The sequence below is a fragment of the Muscardinus avellanarius genome (genome assembly GCF_963383645.1).
Source record: "Muscardinus avellanarius genome assembly, chromosome: 9".
In the NCBI taxonomy this organism is placed as follows: Eukaryota; Metazoa; Chordata; class Mammalia; order Rodentia; family Gliridae; genus Muscardinus; species Muscardinus avellanarius.
In genome coordinates this window covers 54,763,860-54,776,716 of record NC_137795.1, presented here as the reverse complement: position 1 = coordinate 54,776,716, position 12,857 = coordinate 54,763,860, and the positions used below count along the sequence as shown (strand labels likewise).

Sequence of the window (12,857 nt, the reverse complement as noted above, 5' to 3'; positions counted from 1 at the left end):
AGGGCAGCCTCGCCAAGTAGTGAGACTCTCATCAACCTAACAATTTCCTGTTTCAAAATTTTAAAAAATAGGGCTGGGGGTATAGCTCAGAGGTAAATTGCCCCTGGGTTCAATCCCCACTATAACACATACACACAGATACAAATGAAAAAAAAAGAATCCAGCCAATTACTATCTTTCATCAACATTAGTTAAATCAGTTATCCATCTTGGGACAATAAAACCTCAACATGATTGCTATTTAGTAATCTTAATTATAAAGCGGAACTCAGATCTGCTGGTCCAACATTTTTCCTTTTCATCTCCCATTGTATTCCTTCCTCCTTTGGGGTGAAAAGATTTGAAGAGTGTGTACCTTTATTTCGAGATTATAATAATTGAGCTCAAACTGTGATGACCATTTAATGATCTGCCTGTGCCTTTAATTAGCTATACTGCTTCCAAAAGGAGCTACTCTCAAGGTATCCAAATTAGAAAGGGTATAGTTCTCTGGTTCTTTTTAAATCCTATAGAAAACTATGAAGTGTTTTAATTTTTCATCTTTGAGGCACTTTTTCCTGAGGTAATAGAAAAAGCTTCTGGATGACTATCTCTGTTTTCCAATATGTGGCAGGATTTACTTTGGTGAGGAATGAGCTAAACTTTGAGGTTAAGGAGGCAGTTGGACATTTGGCTTTCCCAAGGAAGAGAGGGCTGTAGTGAAAAGGGAAAAACCTGCAGCAGGCATGTCCCTGGGCTTGGAGTGCCCTAGAAACCACACATGGTTTGTTTCCAAGGCCCATTGTAGAATTGCACCATAGCTCTTCTGTTCACTTTATACTCCTACCTCTTCCATTGTCCAGTTTTATTGGGGGAAAGAAAAACAGACTTTTTTTTAGCCCAGGGCTCAGTAACTGAGGAGAACTTTCCCTCTGGCCTGCCCAGAGGCACAAAAAACACCGAACATAATAACTTTGAGGCTATACCCAAAGAATGAAGCCCAATAAATTAATTTTTTTTTTGGTGGTACTGGGGTTCCTGGAAGCCCTTCTACCTCCGGGCTACACTCCCAGACCTATTTTTACATTTTTATTTGGAAACGGGGTCTCCTAAGCCAGCGAGCGCGGCTGGCTTCAAACCTGCGCGATCCTCACATCTTTGCCTCCCGAGCATGGGGATTACAAGTGTGCACCACCACGTCAAGCCAAGAAAGTAATTTTAGTGACATTAAGTTTGTAGGGTAAATAAAAAAACTATTATTTCCTATTAAATATTATTCTGTTGTTTTTGTCTTTTGTTGTTCAAATGGTTTTTCCATTAACAATGAATATCCAGCTAGGTAAAATTACTAGGTAAGACATTAACATTGCAAATTCATTTAGCTGTGGTGATATTCTCTTTGTTTCACTGACCCTTAATAGAGGCAGCTTCATCGACAAGGAGGTTATAACTATCCTCAAGTAACATACGTAACAACTTTAATATAAGCTCTTCTCATAGCTATCTTCAGTGAACTCTAACCTATCATGATTTTCTTTCACAAGATATATAAAAAAGTGACTTGATGTTGATATGTTTCTTTTAGCAGTATAGAAATAATGCTCAGCCCTCTGGTCTTTACTCTCAAATATTTACCAATTCTGTACCATTATCTTTGAAGACATTTCAAGTTTAATAGAAAATCTCTCTAGACTTAATAGCTTTCATAATTATGATGATACAACTTCAGGATGTGAAGAGAATGTTTACTTCAGGAGGACTGTGCTTGGTTAACTAAAAAATCATACTATCTGGGAAACTGTCACACTAGGGATTCTTAGTCATTCCTAACTTAGTGTGTTTCGCATACTACACTAGGGTTTCCTAAGTTGAATTTTTAAGATCAATGTGTTGCTTTCTTGCCTTTGTTCAACTGTAATATCCAACAATCATAATAACTTCAAATGTGGAACAGGTATGTTTTTAATGAATCAAAGAGAAATAAAAAAAATTAGAGGTGGAACTTTCGTACTACTTTTTGTAACTTGATAGTGATTTTTGGAAATACCATGAGGAAAATCCTATAAACAAGTGTGTTTTTCTCTGTGTTGTAAGGAAATTACATCCTTTAATATGGTGCCTGAATTTTTTTATTTCTTGATTGATTTTTATTCTTTTTTAAAATATACTTTTATTTGGTAATACAATCAGCTGGTTTACTAGTATGGATAAAAGAGTACTACTTACATGATTGAAATATGCCATTCCCTTGTTTTTCAAAATGTAAAATCATTTGAAGACTTATTACAAACAAGGGTATAAAATCTATATCACTATATGATGAAAAATTGAAGAGAAGAAATTATGGAGCAATTGCTTCTCAAGAGAGTTTAGTGAAACTCATACAAATTGACAGCTGGTTAGAGGTTTTAGCTCTCACAATCACGTCAGTTCTTACTGTAAGATTACACCATTTTTGTATAGCAGCTCTCAAAATCACAGCTTTATTTCTTATAAGCCTTCATAAAATGTCCATTTTTTTCTGTTGGCTAAAGAGAATATGATTCTATTTTCCATAATTATTTTTATCACATCGTTCTGTGGTATACTTTGAAATTAGTTTGGTTTCAATTCTGTTATTCAGTTGACAAGTTATTTTCCAACTTTCAGATATGGATTAGCATTAAGTAAATGAATACTTTATTCTTCTTTTAATTCTTTTATGAAACAAATATTTGACCTCTTATAGTCTATGGTAATTTGGAAAATCTGGTTATCAATCTTACATGAACACAAATTACCGAATAATATTCATGAATAAAGAGAGGTATTGAATTTGAAATGAAGTCTCCTGACTTATTTTAAAACTATAGTTATTAATACCTATTAATTGTATCAATTAATGGTGTTCACTGTGATAGTTGCATACATGCATTCCATGTGTGTTGGTTGGTTATCTGTACTTTTGATAGGCATAGGGTAGGTGACTCAGACTACTAGGAAATTTAGGGACAAGCCAGAGTAGTTGACAGAAATGATGTGGTACCTACCATAGGACCCTGTCTCAGTCAGCATTCTCACTGCTATAAAGACAACTGGCCACATGACTTAAAATGAAGGAAGATGCATTTTTACTCACAGGTCTTTGGAGACCTCAGAGTTTCAGTCCATGTCAGCCAGGGTATACCTGATACACCTGCAGAGCTCATGACATGGCAGTGGAAAGCAGAGAGTGGGAGAGAGTGAGGCTCTGCTCTCACATCATGGAGGCAGGAAGCAAGCAGGAGAATTTAAAGACAAAAGCAGTCCCTAAGGCCACATCCTCAGGGATCCCCCTCCTCCAGCCACACCTGACCTGCCTAGGTAACTGCCCAGTAAACCCATCACAATGGATTCACACCAATGAGATTACAACTCTTGTGACTTACATCAACTCCGAATATTAAAACTATGAGGTCCTCTGGGGCATTGTATATCTAACCATAGCAGCCCTCATATTTTTCTTTACTGACCTCAAGTCATTAATGCTAAAGCCTCCTACCCTTCTGTCCACACCTTTGCTCCTGCTTGTGGTCATTACACTGGGTTATATGATGAAGCATACCAAATTTTCCTTTGAAATAAGTTGAAAGATATATTAAATATTGAATAGAGAGCTTGGTAAATGCTGGGTGCTGTGGTTATAACAGATTGCATGACATTAATTAAGTGGGGACCATTTCCTGTGTGTACTGAGACCCAAGCCAGAGGAGTTTTTTGGGATAGGTGGTAGATGAACCAAGTTTAAGGAGTTAATAGACCTTTCTACACAGGGAAAGATGCACATTTCAGCCACATGGAAGGAAAAAAGTAGAGAGCTATAGCAGCATGAGAGAGCACAATATATTCTAGAATATGAGAAGATTTAGAAAGATGGGAAAGGTTGCCAGGGCATGCACATGGAGAGAGATCAAGCTGTTGAAATAGAAAAAGTAGCCTCAAGAAGGATAGAGTAGAATTCTAACAATTCCCAAAGCTTATGCACTTCTAAAGCTATCTATTCTAAATGTGTTAACTCCATATAAAAGTAATACTAACCTGGCATTAAACATAAAACCACACACACACACACAGACACACACACACACACACACACACACACACACACACACACCTTATTAAAGTGCTGAACTTGTCTTCTTTCATGCTTCAGTTCTCAGTGTGTAATATAGTTCTGTTGAAGGGACTTATAAGTCATAAATACGGATTTCAAATTTTATCCTGGAGGAATCAGAGTGATATTGAAGGATTTTTCATGGGGAATGTTTGTGATCACTTTTGATTTTTCAAAAGATTATCTTGTCAGCATTGTGGAGAATAGCCTTGAGGAGATGGAGATGAGGTAAGGAGAGGCTTCCTGAGGGAGACAGTATTATGCTTTCTCTGTGGCAAGTGAGGATATCTCAACTCAGGCAGCATCAGTAAAAAGAAAATAAGAAAAAGGATGTTAGAGGCACTCAGAAGGCTGGAACTGCAGAACACTTTGACCAGTGGATAGCTGTGGACAGGAGAGAGCAACAAGGCATGATGAGCTCTGCATTCAGAGAGGGGAGTGGATGAATCGGTGAGGGGCTTGTGCAGTGTGTGGATGAGTTAACCTGCCAGCATTAGCAGTCGGCTGACAAAGACCAAGAAACAAGGGTTATAACCGTGATGTAGAGGAGGGACAGGGTTAAAAGTGAAGAGCATCGCTTTTCCCAGCTCCCTACTAGGGCTTCAGGGACTTAAGAGGAACTTGCCTGAGCAGTTTATTTTCTTTCTGCTCAGTCTCAAGGTTGGGGATGAGCACAGTGCTGCTCCTGGCTGCACCTTGGCTGCGAAGCACACACATCTCTTTTGTCCTAGGAAAGCCCTTTTCACTTTCTTCCTGTTCCACCTCCATGTTCTGTCTCCCCAGACGCAGGCTTCCCATAGGATGTATCTGGCAAGTGCCATGCCTAGTTTGTGACTCAAGAAAAAGTACAAGCTGGCATTTTACCCATGGTAAATTTTCAAAACTAATGCTTTTTGAGAGTAAAAGAAGTGATTCTTTGGAAGAAATTGGTTTAAGAAGAAACATTTAGAGATTGCTCATTATATATTTAAAGGAGGTATTTCATGGATTTACATTTTCTTAAGTATTAGATAATCTCATAACATTTTATAAATTATATTTTGCCATATTTGGAGTAAGCCTTCAGAATAAAATATTAAAATCATTTTAGCAATTTCTAATGGAATTAAATGCAGTGCTTTTTAGGATTTATAAAAATCTCTTCATAAAGTTGTGATGACCTTAGATGATTTTGTTTAAATCTATAGTAGTCATAGATTACTGTATATTAAAAAATATAATTTAGAAATAATTATAGTTTAATAGAATCAATCTTTGATATATCTCATTTTTATTACATATGTGTTTATTGGATCTTAAAAGTTTAACATTTAAATTTTTTCATTGTAATGAAGCTTTGTATTCAAAGTAAAATATCTTTTAAAGATACAAGGAAAATGAAAAAAATCACCCATTATTAAAACCTATGAACCAACAAAATTATGTTTTAATATGTAAATACTGTATAAATATAATTTTTAAGCTATATATCTTTTAGGATTTTTTTTTCAAGAGTTACCGACATGATTGTACCTGCCATTGTCAGTAAGGAGACTTTTTTAATATTTTATTTAATATGTTGAGAAATGTATGATTTATAAAAAAAAAACCCAATTCTTCAAATATTGGATACCTGCCTCTCTCCACTACACACACACACACACACACACACACACACACACACACACACACACACTAATAATTAGGGCCCTGTATAGTGTTGCATGCCTATAATTTCAGTACTTGGGAGGCTGAGACAGGAAGATCACAGGTTTGAGTCCAGCATTCAGTAACTTAGACAGACCCTGGCTCAAATAAAAAAATAATAAAAATAAAATAGTTCTGGGGGTGTAGCTCAGAAGTAGAATGTTCCAGGACTCAGTCTTTAGTACCACAAAACAAAACAAAACAAAAAAAAAACACTTATGGAGATATTTTAAGGGATTCACACAATCTACTTGGTCATATTTGTACATGCTAGCACATTTTCAGTTAGTATCAGGGACAGGTTTTGACATGCTTCAAATCTCCAACTATAATTCTACTTGAGTTGAAAACACACAGAGTTTAGCCTATTTACTTATCAAAACATCCTACCTACAAGTCAGATGCCCAAATTTATTAGTATATATGAAGCAAATCTTACTAAATTCATCCAACTTATAGAGTTGAGAAATTCTTCATGTGTGGACAGTTCGGTGCTGTGTATTCTCAGAATCTCTGTTTCACAAAGCTGTACATCTGGAAGAGAGCCTCTTTGTTATTCTCTCCTCTTCTTCTGGCTTTCACCTTTCACCTCAATGGGGTTCTCACTCCTTTTCTACAGAGAAGATATTTTCTTACAAACTTGCCCTACTTCTTTTCACAGCTGGCTCTCAGGAAGAATTTTGAAAGTTATATTCACCAGGTTGCTGGTGTTGCAAACAACAGATTAAACTTAAATGCATTGGTGTCTTCTAAAGGTCTTTGCTGTTTGAAGAAGGCAGATCTGTAGAAAGAAATATATTTAGTGGCAGAATTTCAGAAATTGTGTGTGTGTGTGTGTGTGTGTGTGTGTGTGTGTGTGTGATATTGGGTATTGAATTCATGGCTATTCTATCTCTGAGCCTACATACACAGTCTATTTTATTTTTAAAATGTTCTTGTTAAATTGCTCAGGTTCTCACTAAGTTGCTGAGGCTGCCCTCATACCTGTGATCCTTCTGGCTCAACTTCCCAGGTACTCAGATAATAGGTGTGTGCCACTATGCCCAGTTGAAAATATTTTTGAGGGAGTAGGATCATTACTACCACTGTCTGAAATCATGGCACTGAACTGAATTTCTGCTTTTTCTGTATGAAGACTTAGGGTATATACTATTCATTATTTTTCAAAACCTATTTACTAATGGGAAACAGATGGACTAATTTTCCATCTGCTTAGAATGGTAGGATCCAGCTGTTAACAGAGGTAATTATAATTTATCTATGAATATATGGAGTGTGTCCTTACCAACTAGGGAGTATTCAGGAAGTGAACAGGAATAATGGTTAACAAAGGTTAGGGCAAACAGATTGTCTGGAATAACTATAGATATAGCAAGCAATACAGGAAATTTCTACTTAAAATATCTAGCTTTTTGTATTTATGTAAAAAACCTTCAAATATACAAAAAACTAACATTTTCCATCCACAAACAATATTTTTTGCATTACACATTTATCTACATAATATTTAATAAAACTGAGATCATATTCTATTTTGTATGTTACTTTTAAAACATAGTTACTTTTCATGTTAATGAAATGTTTAAACATTATAATGATTTTCTAATATTGCTTAGTTATGGCAATTTAAACATTATAGTTTCATCTATTTAAGTTATTTCTAATCTGATAAGATAAATATTTTTAACATTTTCATTGGTGCTGTGTATTCATACATCATGGTGAATTTCAAAGTAATAAAGACATGCATGTGCCCAGCACTTGATGAGCCTCCTCCCATCCCACTCCTTCCCCTTCCCTGGCACAATATTGATCCTGGCATTGATTATTTTGTATACATACATCCTGTCCATTGCAATGTTTCCTTCCTAAGATCTCATGCCTCCACCTGCCTCCTCCAACAATCTACTAGGGGTTCTCCTCTCCTCCTTTGCCTGGAATCCCTATTGTGTTCCAGTTTCTCCCTCGCTTCCACATATGAGGGTAAACAATAAGATAAATATATTCTTAATAACATTTTGTTTTTCGTGTGTGTGTGTGTGTGTGTGTGTGTGTGTGTGTCTATGGCACGAGTTCTGTGGATTGAACCCAGAAGTATTTTACTTCCAGGCTACACCACTAGCCCTTTTTATGTTTGTTTTTTAAAAAGGGCTCTTAGATTTCTGAGAGCCTTCAGTTAAAGCAATTTGGAAGAAATAGCTGATTATATCAGTGTTCATTACTGAATAATAATTTTCTTCTCCACTGGTTTATGAGAATCCTTTATGAATATAGAATGCATCAATCTTATTAACATTATTTCTATACATTCTGTTCTTTAATGAGTTTGACTACTCTTTGTAACATTTTCACTTATTTTATTTATTCTTTTTGCAGTACTGGGGATGGAACCCAGGGGCATTCTACCTCTGAGATACAACCCCAGCCCTGTTTTTTATCTCTTTATTTTCAAACAAGGTCTCACTGAGTTGCAAAGGGCCTCACTAAATAGCTGAGGCTGTCTGCGAACCACGATCCTCCTGTCTTAGCCTCCCAAATGCTGGGATTACAAGCGTGCACCATCATGCCAGGCTTGTAACATTTTTAAATAAGGTAATAAGGTAATTTTATATTCTCTATAGCTCAAAGAACCAGCCTCTCCACATAATGATTTTTGTTTTCCAAATTTTTATAACCATTTTGCCTGCTTATTTTCTAGGTAGTTTTTTTTTTTTTTTTTTTTTTTTTTTTTTTTTTTTTTTTTTTTTTTGGTGGTACTGGGGTTCCTGGAAACCCTTCTACTTTCAGGCTACACTCCCAGACCTATTGTTTTATATATTTTTTAGAAAGATTACATGTGATTACATGGTGATGCACAGTTGTAATCCCAGTACTTGGTCTACTGAGACAGGAGGATTGCAGGTTCAAGATCAGCCTCAGCAACTTAGGCCCTCATAACTTTGCGAGACCCTGTTTCAAAATAAAAATTGGGCTGGGACATAGCTCATAGGTAGAATGCACCTGGGTTCGATCTCTATTACCTGACCCCCACAAATTCCTAATATGCAGGATTTTTATTGTTAACTTTATAATTTAATTTTGAAAAATTAAATTCTTTTTATTATTGTGACCTTTTATCTAGTTATTTGTTTAGCTTGTCCTCTATTCCTCTATTATAAAATATAATAATTCTTTTTTTTTTTTTGCGGGTTTGGGGATGGAACCCAGAGGCATCTGACCTCCGAGCTACACTTCCTGCCCTATTTTTTATTCTTTATTTTGAAATAGGGTCTCACTGCGTTGCAGAGGGCCTCACTAAGTAACTGAGGCTGCGCACGAATTGCGATCCTCCAGTCTCAGCCTCCAGAATGCTGGGATTACAAGCGTGAGTCACCACGCCCGGCTTATAAAGCATAATAATTCTTGTGTATGTTCTATATATGAAACATGCAAAAATATATATATATATAATAAATTAAAATGAAATGATATTATTATCATTATTAAGAGTGGCATTATTTTCCACTGCATATTTTAAATGATCATTACTTTTATATAGAAATTGTCAATAATATTTTAAAGTATATATAAAAGTAACAATGAACATACACATATATATATATATAATATATGGGACAAAATTTCTTTGAAATTATTTCACTAAAAAGAGCAGTCTTTCTTTCATATCCTATCATTTTTTAAAATACTGTTTAGAAATATATACAACTAATAATGTCATATCCCTTGTGTTAAAGTATTTATATTTTATTCATTTACAATCAGAAAATATTTAATGTGGGCATTAGGTGATATATGGTGTCAACGATAACATTATACCTGGGCATAGTAGTTCATAATTATAATCTCAGTACTTGGGATGCTGAGACAGGATGATCACAGGTTAAAGGACAGCCTAAATAACCTAGAGACCTCCTGTTTCAAAACAAAAAATAAAAAAGACTGGGTGTTTTCAGTGGTAGAATGCCCCTAGGTTCAATTCCCAGTACCAAAATAAATAAACAAATAAATAAATAAAAATAACATTATTTTCATAGGCTTAAAAATCTAATTCATAGAAGTAATTATACTCATGACATCTAGCTTATGTTTTAACAAATAATAAGTAAAAATGAAAAATCCACCAGTGGTTGGTTCTAATACCTATATAGTTAGCTTTCTGTAGCTCTGAGTTTTCTGTGATATATAACACATATAATACCAAAGGAAAAATAGCAATCTAAGTTAACATAAGTATTTTTAGAAATATAGTAGATATATAGTTTGATTTATTCAAGAAGCATTTTGCATAACATGTAAGTTTAAAAGTATGATTTATATTTCTCTTCCAAATATATATTATCTGACTATATTCAATTTTCATTCAGATCATGTAGCACTCTCATGCAATGGATGCTAATGCCATTTGATATTGTTCAGTCACCTAGTTCATCTTTGCATTGTTAAAAAAAAGTACCAATTCTTACTGTATGGAATGCATGCACAATAATTTTTTTACCTCTAATTATACAATCTATATTTGTTCCATAGTATAACTTGAAAGTGTTGATTTCTTATGGATTTTAGGATTATAGTCCAAATTATTTTTATTTTTTCGTGTGGGGGTTCAAATAAAGAATACAGGGGCTGTGGCTGTATCTTCAGGATAGCATATATGAGGCCCTGGGTTCAGTCCCAAGGATCACAGAAACAAAACAAAAGAAAAAAATACATTTCCAGGAAGTTGAAAACAATAATTTTCCTCCTTTATGGCCAAGTTCTTATTTATTTATTTATTTATTTATTTATTTATTTATTTATTTATTTATTTATTTGTGGTACTGGGGTTCCTACAAGCCCTTCTAACTCCGGGCTACACTCCCAGACCTACTTTTACATTTTTATTTGGAAACAGAGTCTCCTAAGCCAGCGCGCGGCTGGCTTCGAACCTGCCTGATCCTCCTGTCTCCGCCTCCCAGGCTCAGGGAATACAAGCGTGCGCCACCACACCCAGCCCAAGTTCTCCTTTAAATCCTGAAAGCAGAAGTTAACATAATGAAAATAATTTAATATTTTAAATTAGGATATATGTCTGATGATATCCAGAAAAACATCTGACTATATATTGACTGTTTATTTTATCTTTAGGCTATAAGCAGGTGGTATAAATGTAAAGTGAATGATGAACTGAGTAGGAATCAGGGTTTACAACATTAAGGAGAACATTCCAATAGGAAATTAGGCTTTAAAATTAGCCTTTGTGATCGACAGTTTTCAGTTATCTGTATATTAATGTAGGTTGGGGACATATAAGCATTTTTATTCACTAAATGTGAGAAAATTCTTCCTTAATTATATAGTTTTATTTGCCTAAGTGTCTTCTAAATGGGATGTAAGATGTTATATACCTTCTGAGAAGCAGTCACAACCACCCACAAAAAAATGTGCATAAACATGAACTTGAGATAATTTCTAAAAAACGGTCATTTTATATTCAGACAAATACACATTTAGAAGAAAACTGGAAATCAGGAGGAAGTGCTAAAAGCAGATTTTTTTATTTCTTCTTCTTCCTCAGTGGTTCTAAAAGAGTTATTTCTGCCCCTTGAATAACAGGAAGGCAAAATGAGAGCTGATTATTCGTCACCACTCCTATTTTTATTTCAGTTGACCTGGTTCAGATATAAGAATAAAAATAATTTCTGTCTTATTTTTATAGGCTGTACTGCAGTTTTCACATTAACTTTTAAGTTAACACTGACTGATTAAAATTTTGGTTGACTGTATTACTATAACATTTGTTCATATTCTTATGATGATACAACAGTGAGATATGAAAATCAAATTTTAATCTATCATCTAATTTTAATACCATCCCTCAATATTTATGGTTCCATTAGCAACATTATATTCAATGGTAATGCAAAATGATGATGTTTGGTGTACTTATACAATATAAAAATTATATACAGTTTATAATTAGTATGTTAACCTTGTTTCTACTATTTAGTTTGGATTAAGAGAATTCTCATGTAAACCGCACCCTTGTAATCCCAGCATTTGGGAGGCAGAGACCAGAGAATCATAGTTCATGGACAGCCTCCTCAGCTACTTATCTAGACCTATTACAACTCAGTGAGACCCTATTTCAAAAAATAAAGAGTAAAATAATTAGAGCTGGGGGGGGGTGTAGCTCAGAGGCACAATGCCCCTGGTTTCCATCCCCAGTACCACACACACACACACACACACACACACACACACACACACACACACACACCCTTAGTCAGGCTAGGTCCTATAGTGCATGCTTGTAATGCCAGCACTTGTGAGGGTGAGAGAGGAGAATTTCAGGTTGGAGAACAGCTTTAGCAAATACTGAGACTCTCATCAACTTATTGAGACTCTGATTCAAAATAAAAAATCAAGGCTGGGAGTATAGCTCAGAGATAGAATGCTTCTGTACCACAAAAAATTGTTCTTATGCATGGGTATAACAATATTCACTTAATGTGGCTGTATTTGTAAGTTTATGTCTTTGCTGGTAGTACTTTATAAATGACAAATCCTAGAAAATGAGTTTGTATTAACAATAAATGCTAGCAACATATAGAGCATATTTGAATTGTAATTATTTGGCTAGCTGGGGTAATATTACATAAGCTACAAGAAAGAATATGCTCTTGTGTGTCATAAAATAGGATTTTTTTTTCTTTTGGTTGCATCTTTATAATTGCTGTTTAAAAAATTAGAACAGTTATGGTTGACTTAGCCTATTTTGGGATGAAGTAAGAGTTGGCCTAGTGCTACCAGGCTAAAATTCTATTTGAAAATAACTCCTTGAAAGTAAGGCTTGAGTGCTTTTGGTATCAAGCAAATCTCTTAGCTACATGTCATCATTTTGATGTTTTAATAATGTATGTTTGCTGATTTTAAGATGACAATAATAGGTTCAGTTTCCACTTATCTGGTTATATTTGAGAAATTAATGATTTATCTCTTGTCATGGCCATTATTAGGAGGCATCTGAAAGGCTCCAAAGCTCTGAGGGCAGGGCAGAGCTTTTTCTTATTCTCAGAGTGCG

The 12,857-nt window shown here is 34.9% G+C and overlaps 1 protein-coding gene across 2 annotated transcripts in view; it reads left to right on the top strand.

The window, feature by feature from the left end:
- PCLO (piccolo presynaptic cytomatrix protein) overlaps nucleotides 1-12,857 on the top strand; it is a gene marked incomplete at both ends in the record, with an annotated part of 389,946 nt that overhangs the window by 72,005 nt on the left and 305,084 nt on the right. The window lies entirely within an intron of this gene.